The sequence below is a fragment of the Carlito syrichta genome, unplaced genomic scaffold (genome assembly GCF_000164805.1).
Source record: "Carlito syrichta isolate Samal-C Ts95f unplaced genomic scaffold, Tarsius_syrichta-2.0.1 Scaffold315839, whole genome shotgun sequence".
NCBI classification, from domain to species: Eukaryota; Metazoa; Chordata; class Mammalia; order Primates; family Tarsiidae; genus Carlito; species Carlito syrichta.
In genome coordinates this window covers 413,794-421,593 of record NW_007259935.1, presented here as the reverse complement: position 1 = coordinate 421,593, position 7,800 = coordinate 413,794, and positions in this window count along the sequence as shown.

Sequence of the window (7,800 nt, the reverse complement as noted above, 5' to 3'; positions counted from 1 at the left end):
AACTCAAAAAAAAAAAAAAAGAGTAGAAATACTCTGGAAAGATGGGGTATGGATAGGAGATATGCCAGAAAGAGGGGCCATCAGGCAAAGATACATGACAGAACATGATGGATTGAGGAAACTGTAAAAAATTCAAGTATGGCTGAAGCACAAAGTGCATATGCATAAGATATCGCTTTTCCTGAAATGTTCACCTTCAGGAGTAGTGAAAAGGAATCCCTGGCATTCAACACTATGATACACAGGAATCACAAGGAACCCAGAACTCCTCATTCTTCAGGAGTTAGGAGAGAGTCACCCATTCCCTGGGCTCCATCTTTTCATTACATGAATGAAGATCTGACCTTAAGGCTTTCCGTGTTCCTTGCAGGGCTTCTATCTCTTTCTCCCTCAATTCCAACATTCAGTCACAAGCATTATGTACTTAGAGATTATCGAGATCATCTCATTATGCCCTTTATCTCTGTTTACTTTAGTCAACTAAAAAGGTCCAGAAATCTTAAATTCCTGGACTCTATTACCCATACAACTCTGCAATTTAGCTTTTTGACTATTGTCCACCCTTCTCCATCTCCTGAAACACTCCTATAGTGTCTACTGGAATTTACTGTCCATCACCAGGAAAATTCCTCATGTCCTCAACCTCTTCAGATCATTCCATTCACTTTCTTGTTTTAAGAACTCTATATTTCCCATGAAGACACTGTTTCACTTAAAGCCCAAGTGGCAACTGCTTTCTTTCCCATGGTTCTCAAATCGATGGTCCTAGAGTTGGGCTAGATGTCCTACCTGCAACCTCCCTCTTCCTTAAATGACCCCCAGCTTTGAATTTCAAGTCAGTAAGTCATTTGGTTGCTTATTCGTATCACAATCTTTTATTGAGCACTCTCCATTAGGTATTATTCTAAAGGTCAGACATATAAGGATCAAAAATAAACAAAATCACTGTCCACATGGAGTATATGTTTTATTATCCCCCTTATCAGAGTTATACTACACATTCCTAAAAAAGGTATTATGACTGCTATAATACTTGGTGATATCAATATCTACATTAATGAGTTTTCCAATTTATTGGTCTCTCATTTCTTTGATCTCCTCTCTTCCAGGGATCCAGTCCCCCATTCCTCCTCAGTCACATTCCCCAGTGCTAGTCATTATCCTCTCTATAATCTCAATTTTAAACATTTCACTAGCTGATCACTACCTTTTGTCTCTCTAGTACAGTCCTTTTAGCACCTTGACTTTTATAATTCAACCTTTACAGGATATGCATTCTTTTGACCCTATTAGCTTTTCACAGTTTCTTAACATTTTATGTACTCACTTCCCCTTTTACCTAATGCAAATTGCATGGTTTATCATAATAATCACTCCCTTGTACATATTCTCAATATTCTTGCCCTTTTCTTGCTTGTATTCATCTTCCAAAACCCAATCCTAGTTAAATCTAAGTCTTCACCTACTTTTATCTGCAACTAAGCAAGTGAAAGTGGTTTAAGGAGAGTATAAAAACACACTTATTAGTCATACTAATTTTCCCTAGTCCAATCCTATTCCCACTTTCTTAGATATCTACTTCATGTCTCCTCCTCCACTATCTCCTCTCTCACTTCATTCTACCTTATGATCCTCCTTTCACTTTTAACTGTACACTAGTGTAATCTTATAAAGAATAAGGAAAATTTCTCCTTTTAAAAATTTTTCCTATCTCCAGAAACTACCAATAAATTAATAGATCTAAGCAAAAATAATCAATAGCTGATTGCATACCAACAAAAGAGACAACTGGACATTATATGCCTCCTGGTAGAAGTATACAACACCATCTAGGAAGTATTCTTGTAAAAAAGAAAATTGAAACCAGATCTTATCAAGTCTCTGGGTGAGGAATTACAGACAACAGAAGAACATATGAAAAGTCACCATGGAGATGCAATCAGCCAAAAAGATGGAAAGAGCATCTATAGATAAAAAGTGACATAAGACACATATCAACCAATTGCAATGTCTGGACCTTATTTGGATCCTGATTCAAACAAACATTGTAAAAAAGACAACTGAGAAATTTTGAACACTGACTGTATATATAATGATATTAAATAATTATTGTTAATCTTTTAGGAACAGTAATGTGGTTATATTTTTGAAAAGCACCATCTTTTAGAAGCAGGTAATAAAATATTTATGGTTGTAATGGTGTGACACATAAGATTTACTTCAAAATAACCTGAGGAAGGGAGATAGTATGGGTGAAGCTATAGGGGAAAAAAAGACAGATCATTAGCAGATAACTGTGAAAGTTAGATGACAGGAACATGGAGGTTCATTAATCTATTCTCTCTGCTTTCATAAATGTTTGAACCTTTCCATAATGAAGAATTGTTTAAAAGAAAGATTTTCCATAGACATTAGAACAGAACTTCTTATTAACTTACCTGCAACAGTGCACATGTTTATTTGCCTCCCCTCTTGCCTTTATCCACCTTCCTAAGTAAGGCAGACCCCTTTAATTTGTACACTGGAGCATATACCATCTCATCTATTCAAAGATATAATTCCAGTAATTCTTTTTCTTGCCTGCATTATTAATTTTCCCTTTTCTATTAGATCAGTTCTAATCACCATAGAAATGTGCTATAATTTCTCACAACAGGTCGGGTGAGGTGGCTCATGCCTATAATCCCAGAACTTTGGGAGGCTGAGGTGAGAAGATTCCCTGAGCTCACAGGTTTGAGGTCAACCTGGGCAACTTGGCAAGACCTCATCTCTACAGTAAATCAAACATTTAGCCAGGCATGGTGGTGTGTGCCTGTGGTTGCAGCTACTTGTAAGGCTGAAATGAACGGATCACCTGAGCCCAGCAAGTGGAGGCTGCAGTGGCCATGAGTGTGCCATTGCACTCCAGCCTGGATGACAGAGTGAGACACCAACTCAAAAATAAAAAAAATCTCACAATAACAAAAAATTCTACTCTAGACATCCCTGTATCCCCCTCTAGCTATTGACCCATTTCTCTGGCTCCTTTAGAAGAAAACTCCTCAAAAGAGTTTTCCAGATTAATAGTTTCCAATTTTACTCATAGCATTCTTTCTAGAACTCATTACAATTAGGCTTTTACATCTGCCACTCCACTGAATCTGCTCTTGTTAAAGTCATCAATGATCTCAATGTTGCTAAATTCAGTGATCAATTATCAGTCCTCATCTTACTTGAACTGTCAGTAGCATTTCATGCAGTTGATCACTCCTCCTTGAAACACTTTCTTCACTTGGCTTCCCAAACACCATATTTTCCTAGTTTTCCTCCCACTTTGCCTTTCTCTTCTTCTCAGTATTTTTCACTGGCTTATTCTCATTTTTTCTGAACTCTAAACAATCCATGACTCTATACTTCAGTTCTCTTCTGTATACACACTCTTTCTTGATGACAAGAGTTTATATTTCTATACTAGATTTCTACCCTGAAATCCATACTCCATTTGAATATTTAACATGCATCATAACGTAACAGATGCACAAATAAACTTCCTAAAACCTTGCTCTGCTTCTACTGATTTTCTCATTTCCAGTGGCAGCGACTCCATCTTTCCACATGCTCAGGTTAAAAACTTTGGAGTCGGAGGCGACCTGAAGATGGTGACCGCATAAGTGGATCCCTGAGATTCTCTGAACGTGAGTTTCCCAAAAAGACTATTACTTTTCTTCCTGCACCCCCCCCGCCCACCTCCAGCCGCACTGGTATGAGGCTTGAAGACTTTTGGTCCCACACAGGGTCAGACATTGCGGCCGGACCGCAGTTGCCCCACTGTATGTGATTCTGGCAGGCTGGGGAATTCCAAATCCTGGATCCCAGCTCCATCCCCGGCCACATCATCCTGACCAGCACCCAGCGCAAGGCTGCCAGTCATGCAGGGAGGTTCTAAGTGCCTGCCCCTTAGAGATACTGGTCCCATTTCTGGCTAAAGTGCCCTGGGAGGAACCCAGAGCCACCACCTGCCCTCTGGAGCTTTGGAGATCGGAAGCCCCAGGCCCACCCTGGATGAAGCACTCAGTATGTACGACCACAAGTCTATGTAAGGGGGCAGAACCCCAAGCTGGCGTAAGGTGCTGATCACAGGCTTCCAGCTCCAGAGGAGGGAATGCCTGACCCTCTCCTCCACCCTAGCTGGCTGGAGGCACCCCAGATCCAGTGCCCAGCTGTGTAGCTGGTCCCGCCTAGAGACCCACAGGAGCGCCCCTAAAAGTGAAAGTAAAACCACCACCTCTGCCATTTCCAAGGCATATTTACATCGCATTGCCCCGCCCACCTATCAGAGCCTCCACCTCAGTTCCCACAGTGATGTCATTAACAGGAGACAAAGCCCCTCCCCTACGCTGAATAGAGACTAGTGTCACAGATCTCCTAGGCAACAAGCTAACTGCCTGCAATAGAAACAGAGGAGAGAGGCTGGAGATTAGATCTCAGAACTTGATCCACTAAGGGACAAGAGAGAAAAATCTACACAAATGAAGAAAAACCAAAAGAAGAATATGGGTCTCCCCCAGACTCCTGGGAGGGCAGATGCTGAGAAAACTGACTTTGGAATGCAAACAACGAAGAGCCCCGCCCAGAAGGAATGGTCTCAAAATACAACCCTAGACATTAAGACATTAATGGAGAGATTAAAAAGAATTGAAGAGACTCAAGAAGAAACTAAAAAGGAGCTGATATCTGAGATAACAGTAATAAAGAATACTGTGAATGAAATAAACAATAAACTGATAAGCATGGAAAGCACAATTACCCAAGCAGAAGAAAGAATCTCAGAACTTGAGGACCAAAATATAGAAATAACCCAAACTCTCAAAAACACAGAAAACAAGCTCAAAAAGACAGAAAAAAACCTTCAAGAGATGAGCGATTACCTCAAGAGGCATAACCTAAGAGTAATTGGTCTACCTGAGGCGGAAAGAGAAACAGAGACCACATTGGAACAAACCTTCCATGAGATCATTCAAGAAAATTTCCCTTATCTAATCAATGATGCAAAAACTCAAACACAAGAGATCCAGAGAACCCCTGCAAGACAACAAATGAGAAAACCAACTCCTAGACACATAATAATTCACCTAAAAAAAGTAGGCATAAAAGAAAAAATCCTAAAGGCAGCAAGAGAAAAAGGTCAGATTACCTACCATGGAAAACCAATTAGAATAGCAGCAGACTTATCTACAGAAACCCTGCAGGCTAGGAGAACTTGGAGCCCTATCTTCAAAGTCCTAAAAGATAAACAATTTCAACCAAGAATAAGCTACCCTGCCAGATTAAGCTTCATCAGTGAGGGAGAATTAAAATCTTTCCCAGATATCCAATCCCTAAGAATCTACGCTGCCACCAGACCACGTCTACATGAAACACTTAAGAAAGTACTAAACACAGAAGAAAAGGAAAAAAGAACAACGTTCTTCACAAGAGTACAGGAAAAGGAATAAAACACATATAAACCAACCCCCAAAACAAAAGAAAGAATAAACCAAGTGGAAGAACAACTCTAAAAGAACTGTATGTTAGGGATGAACTCTCACATTTCAATAATTAGCCTGAATGTGAATAGACTAAATGCACCACTGTAAAGACATAGAATGGCAAAATGGATAAAATATCACCAGGCAACAATACACTGTCTTCAAGAGACCCATCTCACTAGAAAGGACATGCACAGACTCAAAGTAAGAGGATGGGAAACAAATTTCCAGGCGAATGGAACACAAAAGAAAGAAGGAGTCGCGATCCTAATTTCAGACAAAATACCATTTAAGCTATCAAAAATTAAAAAATACAGAGGGCCACTACATAATGATAAAAGGCTCACTTCATCAACAAGAAATATCTATCCTAAACATATATGCACCTAATATAGGTGCACCAACTTTTACAAAGTAACTCCTAGGAAAACTAAAGAAAGATATTGAAACTAACACCATCATAACTGGGGACTTTAATATCCCACTCACAACCCTCGATAGATCATTGGGACAAAAAATCAGCAATGAAATCTGGAACCTCAGTGTGACTCTGGACCAAATGGACTTAATTGATACCTATAGAACACTCCATCCAAAGGCCAGAGAATACACATTCTACTCATCACCGCACGGGATGTATTCCAAGATCGACCACATTATTGGCCATAAATCAAGCATAAGCAAATTTTAAAAAACCGAAATTCTACCATGCACCTTCTTGGACCAAAGTGGAATAAAAATAAACATTGACACCAATAAGGTCCCCCCAAAACCCACAAAGACATGGACAGTAAACAGCATGATGCTAAACAACTCCTGGATCAATGATGAAATCAAAACGGAGATCAAAAGATACCTGGAAACAAATGAAAATGAAGAAACATCTTACCAAAATCTCTGGGATGCTTTAAAAGCTGTAGTAAGAGGGGAATTTATATCCCTACAAACACACATGAAGAAAATGGAAGGAGCACAAATTAATAGCCTAACAAGCCATCTAAGGAAGCTAGAAAAGCAAGATCACAAAAATCCTAATTTCAGCAGAAGAATCCAGATCACCAAAATAAAAGCCCAAATCCAGGATATAGAAGACAAAAAGGCAATACAAAAAATCAATGAAATAAAAAGGTGATCTTCGAAAGGATAAACAAGATCGATGGTCCCCTAGCTAGACTGACCAAGAAAAAGAAAGAAAAAACCCAAATAAGCACAATCAGAAACACAAAAGATGAAGTCACATCTGACCCTGAAGAAATATAAAAGATCATCAGAGACTACTATGTACACTTGTATGGAAACAAACTTGAAAACCTCAAGGAAATGGAGGACTTTCTGTCATCACATAACCTGCCTAGGTTGAAACAAGAAGAAATTGAGACCCTAAATACACCAATAACAATCCAGGAAATTGACTATGCAATAAGAAAACTACCTACAAAAAAAAGCTCTGGACCAGATGACTTTCCAGCAGAATTCTACAAGACATTTAAGGAAGAACTGATTCCAATCCTACTGAAGCTATTTCAGGCGACTGAGAAAGATGGAACCCTCCCCAAATCATTTTATGAAGCTAACATCACATTGATACCCAAGCCAGGTTGTTGGGAGCCAACATCTATAGCTACATGGCTGAGGCCTGTAAAGGCTCATCTGGAAGATCGCCTCTGACAAAGGATATCACTTATACCTATAATATTGGCGTGTGATTAGTGACCAGTGTGCATACATGGCAGTAAAACTTATAAGTAAATATCAATATGCCTGATGGAGAATGCACAGCAGAATTATTTTTCTCTGTCTTTCTAAGTTTTACTTCTTTCTTGATATTTTTTAACTTCTATTTCCTGGTAGACTGGGTAATCAGCTCTTGTTCCCGAAAGCAGTTTCCCCTAGGGCTAAAATTAGAAACTAAATAGTTTTGTCGCCCTGCCCCTAGCCAGGCAGAACGTTTTCTTTTGTTTCGTTAATTACTAAAACTCTGTCTGCTTCAGCCCACAGCCACCATCATGGCGGCCATGCATTTCCTTGTTCAAGAGTGTGACAGCTACTATTTGATTTTTAGAGTAGACTTGTTAGGATAAAATATATACACATACACTCATAGTTGCGTAAATTTATGCTTGCTGTTTTGTTTCCTTTTGCTACATTATTCAAGTGTAATAGTTACTATACGATTTATGAAAGAATTAATGATGAGGTATTTGCTTAATAGGATATAGCATAGTATTAAAGGTCAATCATTATATTATATAAAAATTAAAGTTTAGACATATGAAACTCATATGAATTATAG